At 42.4% G+C, this 19164-nt stretch overlaps 1 protein-coding gene and 1 long non-coding RNA gene across 10 annotated transcripts in view; one reads left to right on the top strand and one right to left on the bottom strand.

Annotated features, from left to right (window-relative positions):
• The window catches only part of LOC310671339, a 316331-nt gene that overhangs the window by 103410 nt on the left and 193757 nt on the right, over positions 1 to 19164 (top strand). The gene's annotated exons all lie outside the window — the stretch shown is intronic.
• ARHGAP26 (Rho GTPase activating protein 26) overlaps positions 1 to 19164 on the bottom strand; it is a 192702-nt gene that overhangs the window by 154783 nt on the left and 18755 nt on the right. The window lies entirely within an intron of this gene.

Here is a 19164-nt window from a genome sequence, read left to right as displayed (position 1 = left end):
GCAATGCGCTTGGAACTTCCTAAAGCAAAAGCCTTGGCAATGCAAGGAGAAATCGCAGTAACAGCAGCACATGCAAGCAGAACTGAGTCATAATCGTATCAGCCATCCAGCCCTCTTGCTAGCGCTCCTGATTACCCGGTCCAAGTCGCTATCCATTTTAAAAACGGAAAGTACAATTCCAGCTCAAAATCAGTCGTGACAGAATATTCTAGAAATACTCCAGTTTCCATAGCAATACAAGGCAATGCAGAACTTAAATGAGGAGCACTGGGTGTTTTACACACCTCATACCTGCGTATTATCAACTCTCTGCTCACTTTAGTCAGCTGATTATGGCAACCTACTTCAAAACAAAACAAACAAAAAGGACAATGTTTAAAAGCTTCCTGCTGCAATTGCATTAAGTGATTCTACTTGTCGGAGGGAACCATTTGAGTGACGATCTACAAACCATCTCCTAAGAATCTAGGAATGGGTATTTCCCACAGAGGACTGTTTCCCACTGCATTTTCTAATACTAGTCACCACAGTCAAAGCATGTTATTCATACCAAATGTAAATAATCCAGTCCAAATGCTGATTAAACAAATGCTTTATATGTGCCTCGAAAAAGATGTTCCAAAAAGTTATTCAGAAGAAGAAGCGAGTGGAGAATAAAGATCGCCAACATTATTTTTTAACTGGGCTATTATATTAACTGCACCAGATCAGTGAGCAAGTGAAAACTGAAACAGGAGGGGAAATAGCAATATCCTTAGACAAGTATAGAAACTAGGTTTATTCTCAAGCTAGCTGCTATAGAATTGCATCATCTCACCCTTCTCTCATGTCCTTTCCCTACCCATCTCCTTCATAGCTGAAGTGGCTCATCTCCTAGCAACATCAGTGTAACAAAAGCATCACCCAAGAATAAGTAATGCTTCCAACATCTTGCTGCATTTGGGTCTTTTTTTTCATCCAATTTATCCCTGCCGTTCAGGTTTCCACTAGCTCCAAAACAAAAGGAACTTAGGGAAGGCATTTTATTGAAAGCTTTATCCTGTAATCTTCAAGGCCTATAACTGAAGGAAATAGCACAACTTTCCACCCTAAATCATTGCACCCCAATGAAGGTTTAACGTAGTTGCTCCTGGCTTCACCAGTCAACAAGATTCTCAAATTCTTCTTGGGACTGCTGTGAAGATGAGAACGATATGCAAATGTGTAATTTTTCAGAGCAAGAGGAAGCATGCTATTTAAAGAGGCAGAAATATTACAAATATTAGATCTTATTAAGCTAAGCAAATCTAAACCCAAAGATCTTTTAGGGAGAGTATTTCATACAGACCAACGTTTCCAGATGTTTTTAACTACAACTTCCATCAACCCCATTCAGCATGGAGTTAGGAGTCAGCATTGGGAAAGTAAAGACTTGAACTAAAACAGAAAAAAACTTTAAATGGATGTCAAGCCCAATCCTAGATATGATTATCTCAAAAGTAATTCTATTAAGTCCAGTGGGACTCATTAAAGTTCAGTGGCAGTGCTCATAAACCCAATTTTTACCTTTCTCCCAAGAAGTGGGCAGAGGAGAAAGATTATTTCCTATAACAGACTTTGAGAGTCTAATTTTTAGCATATTTATTACTAGGGAGTTGGCCTCACTGACCATAGTGGGACTTATGTCTGAGTAAACATGCATAGAAGCAGGCACTATTTGCATATTAATCCAGAGCTTTAAAGCACTGCTGCCATTCTGAATGGAGTTATCCATGTAAATTTCTGACTGACTGGAGAGAGTTATGGTTGCAACTTCAGAACAAAACAACAGTTTTACTGGTGCAGTACAATGCATTAGAACAGAGATGAATGAATCGGAAGGAAGGGGAATGTAATTTCTCAAACCTGTATTAGAGAATTTAAACTAAATATTTGGAAGCAGCATAAGCAAGATCCAAATTTGTGCAGCTGTGAAATGTGCTGTAGATGATAGATTGAGCAAAATGAACTTCAGCATTTCACGAGAGACAGCAGCATCTCTAAATAAAGATGAAGAACGTTAGGTCAGCACAAAGTACAGCAAATTATTTCATCATTTAGCCAGACAGTCTTTGGTAATTGTCATAATTTTATTCCAGTTCCAATTTGCAGAGAACATTTTAGGAGGTATAAGGAAATTAAATTAAACCCTATTGTTTGCCGAAAGTCTCCTTGTGTGCATGCACACAGAGTTTTTCGTTGTCGTTTTTTTAAAAAAGCAAGCAGTCTTGTTAAAAGAAGAGGGGAATAACAAAGAATAGCTTTTCTCTTATGGATCTTCTTAATCTATGTAGGTGCTGGGAAAATGCAAATATCTGGAACACCCAACAAGTAGGTTGGTGAAAATAATGGAAAGAAATGAAGAGTTACTTGGGAAACATCTCTCATTCCTGCTTAATTGTTGTTTTGTGAAGACCTGAAACTTTCCAGGCCAAATTTCCTGTGCTCAACTCAGCAGCGGAAATTCTCATGATGTCTTTACTCTTGCTTTCTCTTTACCCAGAAAGTTTAAAGTGAGGCTGCAATCATCCCTCAGCAACAACAAAAAGACTCCAGAAATTGCCAAATCTTGGTACTTAATCCCTAAGGCTCACGGTAGAATGCGAAAAATCCCAACAGCAAAAAAATCACAGGATTAAGATCTGATAAGTGCCTTGTCTGAAGTAGTCCCTGCACTGCCTATTTCTTCTTTAAAAACAATCAAAATAATATCAAAATAATTAATTTGTATTATTTACACAGCTCCCACAGATGGGCTTCTGTAGGCAACTCTGAAGACTAAAGGACTACAATTTTTACAACTGAGGAACTTCCCAAGAAAACAAAAGCAGGCATGAGAAAGCTAAAGCACAGCAAGTGAAATACCATGCCCATTGCACCAGCTGCTTACATGTACAGTGGCACCTTGGTTTAAGAACAGCCCTATTTACGAACTACAGTGGTACCTCAGGTTAAGAACTTAATTCATTCTGGAGGTCTGTTCTTAACCTGAAACTGTTCTTAACCTGAAGCACCACTTTAGCTGCTGCCGCAGAGCCACAGCTGCACAATTTCTGTTCTCATCCTGAAGCAAAGTTCTTAACCCGAGGTAATATTTCTGGGTTAGCGGTGTCTGTAACCTGAAGCGTCTGTAACCCGAGGTACCACTGTATTTGGTTTACGAACTCCGCAAAACTGGAAGTAGTGTTCCAGTTTGCAAACTTTACCTCAGTCTAAGAACGGAAGCCGAACGGTGGAAGGGCACCGGTGGCGAGAGGCCTCATTAGGGAAAGGGCGCCTCGGTTTAAGAACGGACTTCTGGAATGGATTAAGTTCGTAAACCGAGATACCACTGTATTCTAGAAAATCAGGATTCTAAAACGTGTGGGGAGCCTGCATAGAGCAGGCTTCCTACTGCAAACAGTCCCCCACAAACTAAAACTCATTCTTTAGTAGCGGGGAAGAGCAATTAACAGAAGTCAATAGCCGCTAATTAGAGGAAGCCCCGAAAGGAGGCCAATCCTCTGTATTAAGAGACAGACAAAGAACAAGAGCATTCTAATCCCAAGGCCTCTTTTCTGCTTTTAAACAACTTTGCTACAACGACTCTTACAGGGCACCCAAACTGCAGAAGAGGGCATGAGCATACTTTAAAAATGCAGGAGACTTAAACCGTCATCTCACGAATGGCACATATAGTTTATGTGGCTACTATTCTGCCAAGGAGGTGCAACGCTACTGTAGTATCTGTGAAAGCCTCTGGAGTGCATCGAAATGAGTTCACGTGGACTATATGCAACCCAATGCGGCGTTGTTTGTGCACAGAGCAGTCAGATTATCACTAAGAATCTTCAGAATCTTCAGAGTTCATGTACATCACAAGTGCAAACAGGATAGATCCTTTTTAATTTAAATACTGTCATGTTACTACTATTACTACTGCACTGCTGTCCTCGAATATGTAAAAACTCTCCCATGCTCCACAATAATTACAATTCTTTATACAATACGGAGGCAACTGCTGTCACATACACACGCTTAGTTAGGAATTAACACATACTCTGGTTTCTCTTCAGATAGTATAAATCTTTCACCTTGTTAGGAATTAACACTTTTGCTACACAGACTGGCAACCTAAATCCTGTAAAATGTTTGTCTGTGCCTGCAGGTGAGCACCTATATGCAAATACTAGCAGCGGGGATAAAAAGATCCATATGAACCTGATTCAACATACAGTAGTACCTCGGGTTAAGTACTTAATTCGTTCCGGAGATCCGTTCTTAACCTGAAACTGTTCTTAACCTGAAGCACCACTTTAGCTAATGGGGCCTCCCGCTGCTGCTGCGCCGCCGCTGCACGATTTCTGTTCTCATCCTGAAGCAAAGTTCTTAACCCGAGGTACTATTTCTGGGTTAGCGGAGTCTGTAACCTGAAGCGTATGTAACCTGTAGCGAATGTAACCCGAGGTACCACTGTATCTGCCTACCAGTAAAACCACCTAACTTCCCTATGAAAAATTGAAGGCCAACGTTAAAATGTTGTTAATCAATGTCAGAAGTCTGTGAAAAGCACAATGGCAATCAAGTCATTTGAGCAAATTCTCTGTTGAAAACCGCAACACATTCTCTCTGGATTGCCAAACTGTTCTCCGCTTTAACCTCTACAGCATGTTTATTCGGGGGGGGGGGGGAAGGGGGGTGTCTGTTGTTTTGCAAAGCCTAGTCCTATGGTTCATTTCACATACACACAGGAAGTAGTTTCATAGCACAAAATGTTTGCTTGTCAGGCTGAAAGTGGGGGGGGGGGACACTGTGCAAGTTGAATACTCAATGGATTCGGATGACAAAAGGACACATGACTAACACTGTACCATTCAATGAAATAAAATCCTGCCCTTTCCAAAAAGCAGCAATAGCAGGCTAATCGTTTTTAAAGCACGAATACTTTGTTCCAACAAGAGCAGGCTTTGGATTTTATTTTAGACTCCATCTCCTCAAACATAGCATTCAGATGCCATATTATCTCTGAAGCATCATTATAATTTTGACATTTAGCATTGGTAGGACAGACAGGAAATGAACAGGTGTTTATCTTACAAAAACAATTTCAGGTACATCTTAGAGCATGGTACAATTAGAGTATGGAAAGTCGAAGAAGCCAGATACTTGCTCAGGAGATTAACTTCTCTGATTGGGGAAATGGGCCAGAACAGGAGTCTTTGTAGTAACAGGAAACCCGCAGGGGTCCCCTTGTGCGACTGAAGAACTGCTGACTAGAAGCTCCAGTGGCAGTGCCTTACAGCATCTCCCTCTGGGAAGCCATTATGGCAGTGCAGGGAACAAGATAGCTAGATCCAGTTGCAAGAGTATCAAGTTCAAGAGCCGCCATGTCTTACAAGTGTAAAGTTTAATCTGTTGCAACCCCAACTTTAGTGCCCCAGCCCCATCACAAAGCCCAGTCTCCATGTGTTTGAAGGTCCACTTGCACAGGCACCTACAGACCCAGAACCCAATGCACTTAGGTTTCAACAGAGCAACCGTGCTCTGCACAGATGGGTCTTTAAGCATATGGAAGTTGATTATGATAAAGGAGATGACACAACAGGTACAGCTGACCCCAATCCACCCACCCACCCACTTCTGTCATCTGCATAGGGTGCATCTTATACAAGCATAGTGCCAGAAACATCTCCATTAGGACTGGTTCACATGCTATGAGGCAGCCTTAACTTGAATATTGAACCTCTCAAGCAAGTAATCCAATTAAGCATTAACGTATGCATGAAGGACCACAGCAGTTGCTTCCACGAAAAGGATTTGTGCATTCATGCACACCTTGCTCACAGAAGGAGCCACAGCAGTCTTGCAGAGGTACCACCAGCATGAGCATCTGTTTTGCATGCCAAAAGGTCTTGAAGACTATCCCTACCTCTGTGGTCTGGTCCTGACTGGAAGGATGCTGGAATCAACAAGGGTGACCCACATGACCTTAAGGTGCTGCTGTGCAATGCCAGATCAATGTCCACAAGACCACCTCCATCCATGAATTGACCTGGCATGTGTGACAAGAGACTTGGTTGGATGAGGCAGATGGGCCTGTTCTTGCCGCTGCTTGTCCACCAGGTTTCTCTTATGCACAGGGGCAGGGAGGGGTTTTGTGCAGTGATCTTTAGGAAGTTATTAGCCTGCACCAGGCGTCCTATTGGGAAGACCCAGTTTTCTGAGTGCATGTTCTGGAAGTTGGGCAATAGGGGCAGTACAAGATTCCTACTGATGTAGCAACCTCCCCATTGCACCAAGGATTCCCTGCCTGAGTTTCTTCAGGCTGTGGAGGATGTTCTCATGGAGACACGTAGTTTGGTTGTTCTAGGGGATTTTAACATCCATGCCTACGTGACCTTACAAGGGGCCGCTCAGGACGTCATGGAAAGCATGGCCTCCATGGGGCTGTCCCTGAATAAGTTTGGCCTAACTCATAGTCGTGGACATGCCTTAGACCTGGTGTTCACCTCTATGGATGTGGGTGATCTGACACTAAGTAAAAGAGAAACAAAAGAAGTGCCATGGTGCAACTGGACTTCTCGGTGACCCTTCACCTCTTCAGGGAGGTGCGACCAATTCAGATGATCTGCACCCACCACTTAAGGGATCCAAATGGTTTCCAAAGAGTGGTAGACAAAGTTTTATCCCATGTTGATGGCCTTTCAGCTGATTCCCTGGGGGCCCAGTGGAATGCAGAGTTAACCAGGGCTATTGACTCCAAAGCACCGTCTCCGATTGCATGGGGCCCGGAGCTGAGGGCAATGAAACAATTGCTGAGATGACCAGAGCGCTGGATGAAAACTCATTCTGAATCAGACTGAACACGGGTTAGAGCTCAACATGAAGCCTAACAAGTGGCGATAGCGACAGCAAAGAGGACCTTCTTCGCTGCCTCTATTGCATCTGCGGAAAACAGCAGCAGGATCTGCAATCTAACAGAACCACCCTTATCATTGGGGTCTGCTGAAGACCCCAAGATCTCCTGCAATGATTTTGCAAAGTTTTTTGCAGACGAAGTGGCTCAGATTCGGAAAGAGGTATATTCCACCGTGGTAGAGGGGCTGGGGCGGGAGAGTGCTAGCGTCCTGTCTGGTCAAGTTGCATGGGATCAATTCCAATCTGTTACCTCCACGGATGTGGACAGGCTGCTTGGACAACTGAAACCAACCACCTGTCTCCTTGATCTTTGCCCATCCTGGCTCATAAAAGTGACCCAGTGCGTTTCTGAGCACAAATCAAAGTGTCGGCACTGGCCTTTAAAGCCCTAAGCGGCCTCGGCCCGGTATACCTGAAAGAGCATTTCTACCCCATCAGTCAGCCCAGATACCGAGTTCCTCCTCTGAGGGTCTTCTGCTGGTTCCCTCGCTGCAAGAAGCGAGGTTAAGGGACCCAGGCAGAGGGCCTTCTTGGTAGTGACACCCTCACTTCAGATGTCAAGGAAATAAGCAACTATCTGACTTTTAAAAGGCATCTGAAGGCAGCCCTGTATTGGGAAGTTTTTAATGTTTGATGTTTCAGTATGTTCTGATATATGCTGTGAGCCGCCCAGAGTTGCTGGGGAAACCCAGCCAGATGGGCAGGCTATAAATAAAATTATTATTATTATTATTAGGTTCAATCCCTGGCATCTCCTAGTAAGAGCTGCTGCCACTCAGTGCAGACAATACCGAGTTAGATGTATTCTGACTTGGTACAAGTCAGCTTCGTATTTTCATGCAGTATTTATTGAAAGAACTGTCCATTCCTGAAACACTTAAGCAAGCAAAAGTAAAGCATGCTTAAAACAGCTGCTAAATTTTATACTGCAGTTTGTTCAATCAAGATATGAATACAGACAATGAAGTGCCGGAATTAATCTTTCTCAGAGTCTTTTCAACACTGACACAGGTCTACTGCAATAAAGACTGAAGTGGGACATTCACACAATCTTGAAACAGCTTGCTTAGGTTTCCCTACATTCGTTTCCACTCTTCAAAGAATTGGCAGTAGCTTAACAAGGTAGAAGGAATGTGGATTTTTCAGTACCCTTCAAACATGAAAAGGTACTCTGAATACTGCAAGGAAACCTCTTTCTGGCAAAAGCATTCTGAAAGAATTCAGGAATCACCTGCTTGCAACCAGATCTGGAATTACATTCAGCATCTCACCACTTTGATCAAATTATCCACTCCATTTCTACAGCTCTACATTTTGCAGACATCAATATGGTTAAGTTATTTAAGTCACTCTGCTCTGCCATATACAGCATTTGTTACTGTCAGGTGAAGTAGATCAGATAGGACAGTCTACCCCCAAGGACTCAGACTTGACTATTTATAACTTCATTTTTGAGAAAAGTGTAAGTTTCTAATCCACAATGTTAATGCTCAAACATTTAACCAATATAGCATGCTCTAAAAATGCAGAAACAAAAAATGAATGTAGTAGTGTACCAAGAGAGGCTGAAAAATTGCAAGCAGAATTAGATGGGTGTCATTTATAATACCTTAACATAAGACAGCAGTACTCTTTGCAATCCCCTCACTTTCTTCCGTTAACACTTAAATATGTAACATCAAATGTCATGTGGTATTATTATTTAGTCTAGAACTCAAATTATACAGTTTCAGATGCTGATTAATTTCTGTGTTGGCGGGGCAGGGGGGATGCTCAGAGAGATAGGCCACTTAAAAAGCTTTGTAATGAACATGCACAGCAATGTGTTACATTACTTCTGTCCAAAATAGACCAACTTGTAGTACTATTACGTCATTCATGTTTGATGGAACAGCTATTTCACAGTCCATTCCAACTCTACAATTCTATTATGCCTGCATTGCAGGGGGTTGGACTAGATGACCCTCGGGGTGAGCCTAGGCCTTGCCGATCAGAAGGTCAGCGATTTGAATCCCCACGACGGGGTGAGCTCCCGTTGCTCGGTCCCTGCTCCTGCCAACCTAGCAGTTCGAAAGCACGCCAGTGTAAGTAGATAAATAGGTACCGCTCCGGCGGGAAGGTAAATGGCCAGCCACCAAAAACCATAGTATAGTAGTGTGTTAGGCAAAGCATTTCGTCATATCCTGCAGTCAAACAACAATGCTGTTGGAGGCGCTGGTCAAGTGCTGCATGGGCCTATGCCCATCAGTCTGCATTGTATTTTCTGCCTCACTTCTTGGCCCACTAGAAATACTACACCACACAGTGAGAAGGAGGGTGGGGCAAGATTTTGCTCTGCAAGCTACACAAAAACAAAAAGGTAGCTTTATTTCCTGCCCAGCTTACTTGGTTTTCTGCCCTGTGTTTATCCTCATTCATATCCTAATGTAATTTGAAAGGTCTTTGAAAACCCCCATGGACCAGCTAACCCCCCCACATGTCAATAAACCAAGCCTCTGCAGGAAGTCCTCTTAGCATGTGGAAGCATCTTCCATTCAAGAAACAGGGGCAGCCATGCTATGTAAAGTAGGCGGATGTGTAACCTTTAAAGGTAATAGTAATACCCTAAACTATCCCATTTTGCCCTCTTCCTAGAATCACTCTGAGAACATAGATCAACAAACATAACATTTTAGTTTCCTGTTACTCATGTTGCTTTGAGAGATACTTTATATTTGACTTTCTTCAGGAACGCTTTAATCTTGATTGTTTTGTTTGATGTTTTAATGTTTTGTAAATCACTTTGAGGCTTTTCCTTAAAAGTATCAAGTGTTCTAGGGAAGGAATAATAATAACAACAAAAATAAATATACCTGCAACTTCTCGCATAGTCATGTTTTGTGGATTTGAGGAAGCAAGGCATTATGCCTCATTCAGTCAGGGAACTCACAGAGGGCGGCAAGTACTACATTAGGAGAGTACCTCCTCTCCAGCTCTTGTGCAAGAGAAACAATACCTTTTCTTAAGTGGTACTGCTGCCTCACATATGTACACAATCTAAAAAATGCACTTAGCATTGTGATTTAACTGTTGATTGTTTTTATTTGATTAAATCTGCACAATTATACAACTAGCATTGCTGGGGGTTTTTTACCTAGAAACAGATGTAATTAAATGGTGACGGTTTTTCACAAGTAAAGGGCCTTTTTGTGATCCAAGAAAATAGTACAGAAAGGTGTGCAAGACACTAAATTTCACCAGCAACTTCCCATTTGCACTTGCTTCATATATCATGCATTTCTGGAAGTCAGCATTTGTGCATCTAATTTAATATTTCAGCTGACCAAAAGTACCCCATAGTTGTGCTTTCGAATTCTAATACCTATATACATCTGCAATATGTATCTTGTTGTTGTCATTGCTGCTGCTGCTGCTGTTGGCAGCGGCATTCGTCTGTCTCAAGAGACAATGGAGTGCACCTCCAGGGGTGAAGTAAAACTGCATTAGCAGCACTGAAGTGACCTCCCCAGAGCGCAAGCCTGGGCAGTGTGTATGGAGGTCTTGGGCTGCCCAGCCAACAAGACCCTGCTCTCGGCCATGCTGATGTGGTCCAAAGAAAGCAGAGTAATACATTTGGCACCAGCTTGGCTGAAGGAATTGCCAGAAGGTGGTGTACAAGGCGCCATCCAACCATCTTTGGGTCTCCACTCTAGATTTGTGTAGGGTTTACTCCTTAGCTTCTTCCTCTCCCAATGATATCCTGCAAGGCAAGCGAGGTTTAAGATCAGAGTTTCCTTCTTCTGGGTGGGCTACGTTCACAGGTTGACGGGCCCCATTTGCCCCTCACTTCCCTCTACAGAACATGCAGAAGCAGCTTTCTTGACCAATTCCAAACCAAATCTCACCTTCAGTGGATTTTTGATACATGATACACCAAAGTCACATCAAGTACGCAGCACAACTGCTATAAAAACACCCCTTCTACATAAAGCTATAATTATGACAGACACTCGGGCCTGCTCAGCAAAACAGTAGACAATGTTAATCCTCTGATTACAAAAATGAGCTTTAGTATACTATGATTTCTAAAATGAGGGCTCTTCGTGGATGCTCATTTAAGATCTTTAAAGGAGAGCTTTAAGCTCTCGGTACTTATTTTTACCTCATGCCTTTCATCTAGGACTGAATTCTGGAATTATATACTTAAGAGAGATTTGAAAGCCATGGCAGGAAATAGGCTGAGCTATCCACAACAGAATGCCTTTCCAGCATCAGCAATTCTTAGCTTTCTTTGCGTGGAAACACATTAAAGTGATTTTTTTAAAAAACCAGAGGAATGAACTGACACTGTGTCATTAGATTATTTCCAGGAGGGTAAACTGAAACAGAGAATGCAAAGCAGTTAATAGACTGTTATATGGCTGGAGAAACTGCAATGAACATCACATCATCACTATTCTTCTGCAGAATGGGGTACCTTGCAATTAAAGTGTCCTTGCTTGCGATTATAGGGCTCTCATTTTGTTATAAAAGCCACGCAAAACCAGTCACCATTTATAGAAGCTAGAAGTGGAGTAGAGATTACTTCAGAAAATAGATATGCCATGGGATTAGATGTTATTGAAACCAATTAGTTGATGGCTATCTCAGCAGGGAAGCTAATTTGATCCTTAAATGTTGCTCTGGAAGTGCTGCAAATCAAGTGAATGATATTCAGTTACCAGGAAGCCAGAATTTATAATGCCCACAAAATTGATCCCAACAACAGAGATGCTCCAAACTAATATTCAAATACAGGAAAGCATTTGCTTCTTGATGATGATGATACATAAATAAATAAAATAAAATAACATAAAATAACATAAAATAAAATGGATTATTCAAGTGCCATGCAAAATAGCTCCAGAACAATACAGTACAGCAAAAGGTTGCACTCTGATTTAATTATGAGACAGTAAAACATTAAAGACAAGTAATAAAGTAGATGTAGATGATATAAACAGACGTGACTAAATAAAGAGACGCCTGAATGGACTGTATGCCTATGTACTGCAGGCAGCACTGGATTTAGGGTGTGGCAGGCAGTTCCCCCCACACAGGATGCTGAGTATAGAGAGCACAAAGCTGATAAATAATTGAGAAAATTCATTTATGGGTGCCAAATTTTGACCTTGCACAGGGCGCCATATTAGCATAGATTACCAAAGTCCGCCCCGTTGCAAGATCCACATAAAACTAATATAAAAAACTGTGTTTCAACTATTAACTGAAATACTGCATAAACTCTTCCATTAAGCTTATTTGCCACTTTGTACATGCCCCTGAGAACAGTCTACAGCCAGCTTTTCACCAGAGACCAAACAGCATGGCTGAGAAACAGTTATTGGGCCACTGCCTCTGCCATTTCATAAACGTGACAAGGGCATTTAATCTCAAAGGGGCAGAGCGCTTTAGAATTCTGTAGTTTTGCCGTAGTACATTTACAGAGCAATCCTGTAGATGCCTTCTCAGAGGCAAATCCCACCAAGTTCAATAGGGCCTAGTTCCAGATAAGTAGGTGTGGATTGCAGCTCTGTTCTCATTCCTGCCTTAAGTAATATGAGGTGTGTATTATTTAAGGAGATTACAAATATTTATACCATTGTGCAAGCTTGTAATTCCATACAGAACTTGGGGCTTCCGAAATTTCTGAAAATGGTTCGGCTGCTCCTAGACAGGACAATATTAGCAAAATGGAAAGCCCACATCCAAAAATGGAAAGCACACCTAATCACAACAACATCTCCCCCAATTTTTGTTCATTCGTGCTATTTATCTTATGTCAGACACCAATATTTGCCTCTCAAGGGGAAACAAACCCAGGTTTGCTATTGGGTGTGGGGCAAGGCATGTGGGGCAAGTGTACCTGCATGATACACATGTTCCCCAACACTAGTTTGTTACATTAACACATTGCATTTTAGGTCTACCCTTAAAGCAGGGGTCCGCAAACTTTTTCAGCAGGGGGCTGGTCCACTGCCCCTCAGACCTTGTGGGGGGCCAGACTATATTTGGGGGGGGGGGGGAATGAACGAATTCCTATGCCCCACAAATAAACTAGAGATGCATTTTTTTTAAAAGGACATATTCTACTCATGTAAAAATACGCTGATTCCCGGACCATCGATGGGCCGGATTTAGAAGGCGATTGGGCCGGATCCAGGCCCCAGGCCTTCGTTTGCCTACCCATGCCTTAAAGCTTTCAAGTATACGCTTAAAAAAACAGCTGCATCAAGTACCCCTTAGTCATTAACTTTAAAACGCTTTCTGTGCTTTCACACACTGGGTTTCTTGTACAATAGAGGACAAATGGTTTGAAACATGCAGTAGGTCTGATACCGTGAATCTTATTTTTTTCCCCTTGTACTTGATTTGAACTCCTTCAATCATCGGCCTCAGACAGGAGTTTTGTGTACCACTGCACAGCAACCCTGAGACTCTGGCAGTGGGGCTACAGCAGCTTGCTGGTGTCCTCATTTATATTACTCTTTGCAAAAAGACAACAACAAAAACCCATCACTTACCATTTAGAACAAGTTTCTTTTATTGGCAAGAAATAATTAGCATCCCCCAGAGAGGGGAATTTGAAGTTGGACAGGATAATCCAACAACTCTTATAACAATCCTAGTCATAAATCAACATTTACTGCAATTCCAAGGTTGTTGGGGGGGGGGTTGGGGGGAGGCCATATTACTGAAAAGAACTTGCTTCCCCATGAAGGTGATTTCAAGAATGAAACTACCCCACACAGTGTCAGATGCTATTTTTGCTGCAGCATCCCCAGCCTTTTCTTTTTCGCATTTCTGGGACAGATTTCATACAAAGTACTGCAGTTTCTCTCTCTTGAGAAACCTAAACTTAAGTGTGTCAATTGCCTTTCCCATTCACTTACCGTAACTCATGCTAACAGGCATACTTGCTAGTGCCGTGTTTTCCTTCCAATTTGGAATGCCCTTCTGCAAAGTCAATTGCTAACCACTTCCTCTTCTTCATTTTCCTTCAAGGTATAGAACCTGATAAAAATCTGAGCACCTGTCCAGAAAGACAGTAAACACTAGGTGCTTTCTGACATCTCACGGGGCATATCCAGAAAAAGGAGCTTACTTCCTTTTCTTCTCATTCCAGTTGTGAGTAAGAAATAAAAAGGGAAAAGGGGTTGTTACCAAGTTCAACCTCACCCTCTACTTAATGAGTGATTTAATGAGCTGAACATGCACAAGAGAGACATGCAAAGTAATCACAATGACCACTGCGATAGCTCAGTTGGTAGAGCATGAGACTTTTAACCCCAGGGCCGTGGGTTCAAGCCCCACATTGGGCAAAAGATTCCTGGACTAGATGACCCATGTGGTCCCTTCCAGCTCTACGATTCTATGATTTTATGTTATGAAGGTACAGTAGACTTTGACCTGTTAATCAAGCCATTACCCCTGGCCTGAGTGTCACTGTGATACAAATTTTCCCTTTGATAAACTGGTTGGCTCTTCTGAGTACAATTTTATGGTTAGTTAATTCAAGCATGTCAAAGAAACTGCATGCAAAGTCATAGGATACACTCTAGTAACAACAAACAATGAGGTATTCTATTCCTAGTGAAGGTAATATACATTAAACGGTCTATGCTAGCCAAACACTGCTCTGGAAGATATAATTTAGTTCCTCTTTGACATCAGATGGTAGTTATAGTTATGTACTCTCAACACTAGGCAGGGGACCCTGCTGGCTCCCTCAGCCTGAAAGCGAGGTGAGCGCCACAACCCCACAGTCGCCTTTAACTGGACTTAACCATCCAGGGGTCCTTTACCGTTTACCTTTACCGCTGTCAGAAGTTGATTTCTTGTTCCATTCTACCTGCTAAGTTTTTCATAGACCTAAACATGTTGAGAAGGCTATTAAACAACTTTACTTGCATCCATCAGGAGCTTCTGTAAGGGGATGATGAAGAAGAAGAGAAGAGTTTGGATTTGATATCTCGCTTTATCACTGCCCTAAGTTGTCTCAAAACAGCTAACAATCTTCTTTCCCTTCCTCCCCCACAACAAACACTCTGTGAGGTGAGTGGGGCTGAGAGACTTCAGAGAAGTGTGACTGGCCCAAGGTCAGCCAGCAGCTGCATGTGGAGGACGGGGAATCGAACCTAGTTCACCAGATTACGAGTCCACTGCTCTTAACCACTACACCACACTGGATGAGCCAGAACATTGCTTTCAAAGAAAAATCAAGGGTAGCTCCAGAGGCAACTCTTCCTACCACACATGGAAAAAGAATTACAATCTGGAGCAGACAGATACTGAGAAGGGTCTCAGGTGAATATGAGGGAAAGGATAAGGCAACTCTTTCCTGTTTCAGCAGCATGACATACAGCAGGTATTGGTCGAAAGCTGTTGCGGGGAAACCCAGAGTCATAGTCATTACCATCACCTCTTCCTGAATTGTTCCCAGGTTGTTCGGGAAGTACAGAGGCATTATCATCAACACCACCACATTTTTCCACATTGTTCCCAAATGCTAAAAGCATTTGTTTTGAGGGCGGGGGGGGGGGGGAGAGAAAAGACGACTATGTGGGGATATGATGGGAAGCTTATAAAATGACTCATGTTGTAGAGAGATTTTCTTCTCCCTCTCTCATAATATTAGAACTTTGTTGTCACCCAATGGAATCAACCGATTCGTTCAATGGGTTTCCTCACAAGTAAGTGTCCATAGGATCCCTGCCTTAGCCACCTTTTGCTTCTTGCTGGAGACCTTCTCTTCTGAATCATAGTTTCAGCCCTTCTGCTTTACAGCCTTCCAAAAAAAAAAGTTTCATATATTTTCCTCCCTTAGTGTAAAATGTGTTATTCAAGAAGATTCTGAAAGAGGCTGTGCTTTTAAACATACTCAAACAATATACCGGTATGCAGTAATCTCTTGTGATTACTGCGAAACTAACTGGAAGTGGCAGGCGTGCTGTGCAGCTCAGACACCACTATCTATGGTCACATTCTCTCTCTAGTCAAAAACCTACAAAGTAGGAGGGGTGAAACACTATTTTCAAGCAGGCCATTCAGACTGATCAATAAAACTGTCTGTGCAGAGACAGGCACAAACCAAGCATGCCCCAAACCTAAGAAAGTGCATGATGGAACTGGGTAACACAAGTGGTGGGCAGGGTTAGATGCAAGTAAGAACCAGTGCCTGCATAGCGTACTTATTTCATCTGCTGAAAAGGCTCTCTAAATGGTTTTTCCCACAGCTAAGCTTCCAAGAAGACCCCTAGCAATATGGAAATGTTACCAGGTGAGCGATGATAAGCAAAAAATCAACAGATAGCTCCCCCTCCAACTAAGTCTCCCCTAAAAATTCCAACCCACCTATCGTCCTCCATCAACTGGTAGAATGAATCCAAGTAGTATGCCAGAATTCTGGTATATAGTAGATTCCCAGCAAGTAAACTTTCAGATTCCTAGTAAAATAAATAGATAAGGGCCGAGTGAAAAAGAAACCACTGATTCCGCATCCCAAATAACTGAAGATGCCTCCTTGTGTTTACCTCTCCTATACCTTGTTAACCTTGAGTAACAGAGCTGCAGCAACAACAGTTCTGGCCCATGAAGAATCAGAATAGAGATCAATGCTCTAATTATTAGCAGAAACTGTTTTGATTACTGAAATACCTTGCTTTAATTTTTCTACCACAGTTGCAATGACCAAAGTTGAGTTGGACATAGCTGAGGTGGTTGCCATTCAAACCAAGAGAGGGAACAAGCATCCCACCATCCCATAGAACATTCCCAGATTTCCAAACTATGGCTGCCTGAGATGGATTGTTGTTACTGTTGTTGTTATTGTTGTTGTTGTTGTTGTTGTTGCTGCTGCTGCTGTTAGGATCAAACAGGGCATGCAAGCCAACCCAATATGAAAAGCCATGTTAGCATTGTTACCTTTTAGGATAAGGTGTATTTTGGGATTTCCAGCTTTGGAACATTAAGAGAACCAAATTTAATATAGTCCTGTATGAGGTTCATCTCCAACTATACCAGAGATAGCCAATGCGTGCCTCTTCAGAAGGAAGTCACATTGAGTTCAATGGGAAGCACCTCCAGTGAAGTTTGCAAAGCAGTGTTGGGGAATCTGTGGCCCCTGGCTGTCGTGCATTCCAACACCCATCAGCCCCAGCCTGTATGTCCAATGATCAGTTGGCAGTTCTGGTCCTGAACATCTGGAGGACATCGTGTGGGCTATGCCATTCATCCTTAGCTCCATGGTACAAAAGCGGCCCTAATAAGCTTAATGAGGAAAGCACTTGGCAGACTAGTTTTATTTTGTAACCTTTAGGGCATCCATCAAAAGAACTGGCAAAATACATTTCAGAAGCAGAAGCCTTGACTGGAACACAGGAAAATTACCCTTCCTTCCTCTCCCGCCTCCCCTCTCTTGCAAGAAACGGACCGAAAATGTCTTTATTTCCTGTAATACGCAGCCGAGTAGCAAGAAGTTTCCATATGGCTGAGTAAATGGACAGTTATGCAACTGAACAGGACTAATTATACAAGTAAATAGTTAATATGATCACCATAAAGGCCCTCAAAAATTAAGAATTTCCGGTGCGCTAGTGGGACTTTCTTCCAATGTAGAAATAGGAAAAGATAACAAGACAATGGCCTATTTAGAAGCAAGGAAGAGGAAGTTCAGGAAAATCTCTAAGCATCACTCAAGAGAGGAGATGGGGATTTTTTTTTAAATATAATACATGCAAACATGCCATGGTGTATGGTGATATCTGAATGCAATGTATTTCTAGCATCCATTTACCAATACGTATATGATACTCAAACCACAAATTACTTTTAAGGGCACCAGTTAGTAGGGAAGGGGGGGTGCTACTTTAAATGAAAAATAAGAGGACAGCATGAAAGAAGCTACCAGCATGAGTTTGACCAAACTGCGGGAGGCAGTGGAAGACAGGAGTGCCTGGCGTGCTCTGGTCCATGGGGTCGCGAAGAGTCGGACACGACTAAACGACTAAACAACAACAAGAGGACAAGACTCCCTTAAATGTATAAAACTATTTTAAAAATAAGCTGGTCATTATGGCTTTATTCAGGCTGCATCAAAAATTCCGTGCAAAATTTTGATGGATACATCAAAAGCCATGTGTCTTAAATTGTGATTAAGGCAAAGGAAAATGAATCTGCAATTCCTCCTATCCCCAGCTCTCCTGCTTTCATTAATTCTCTTTGTTCCCTGCCCCGCCCCACCCCACCACAATATTTCACATACTTCTTAACACCATATGTAGCACAGTTTTGCCCAACAGCTTAGCATGCAGGAACCACACAGGCTGCTGGCTCATCTAGCACCCACAAACTGAAAGGAAATCCTAACTTGCTGTTTAAAAACATGAAACTTCCTGCATGTAATAGGAAGGTCTCAAGCCTTAGGCTTCCCCCACTCCCCAAACTTTCTAGGTCGCAGCAGTGGTGGGAGCAGTCCATGAACTGTCACCTAGTAGCTATCCCAACACTAAAACTGATTTGCAAGAGAGAGGGGGCAAAAAAAGTTATTTCAAGTCTCCCTTCTCCCTTCCTCCTGCAATTCCCCAGGAAACAGGAGCTGAGGTCTCTGGGATTAAGTTTTAATCATCTGCTGCCGCCAAGGAACACAACCCAAGAAAGCAAAGTAAGAAAGCAGAGTCGGTTTTGCTGGTAACAGCTTTCATTGTGACAGCTTGCTCAGACGTGGCGGAGAAAGGGACAGATGATTCATTAGAAGTGCTGAAGTGAACAAGCTGTACAGATTTTGGTACAGCTTCCACCCCCAGCCCCCCACCTTCCCGTCACTTCCACCCGCAGAAGGCCATACTAGTCCTATTCATCACACTGCATATATAATTGGTTTGTTGCTCCATGCAATTAACAGGCATAAAAAAGAACCAAAGAAGTGTGTCCACCACACCAGGGTAGAAAGGTAGCCAAAGATGCTATGAACAGGATGCACCTGTATTTGCTGTAAAAGAGGCTTTGCCACACACTTCAGTTCAAAAACACCGGGTCTTAAAATAAAAATTTAAAAGCACTGGTGCCTTCAAGACAGATAACCAGAGCAGTTTTTAACATCAAAGATGATCTATCTTGGGCCCTGAAAATGCCCCCAGCAAGGCTTTAAAAATAGATAGGCAGTTTCCTGTTTCACTATAGGAGGAAATCTGACATAGCCAGTTACCAAACTATAGAAGTACCAATTAAACT

This window comes from Podarcis tiliguerta, assembly GCF_965153285.1.
Source record: "Podarcis tiliguerta genome assembly, chromosome: 2".
Taxonomy (NCBI): Eukaryota; Metazoa; Chordata; class Lepidosauria; order Squamata; family Lacertidae; genus Podarcis; species Podarcis tiliguerta.
This window is presented reverse-complemented; position numbering and strand designations above follow the sequence as displayed.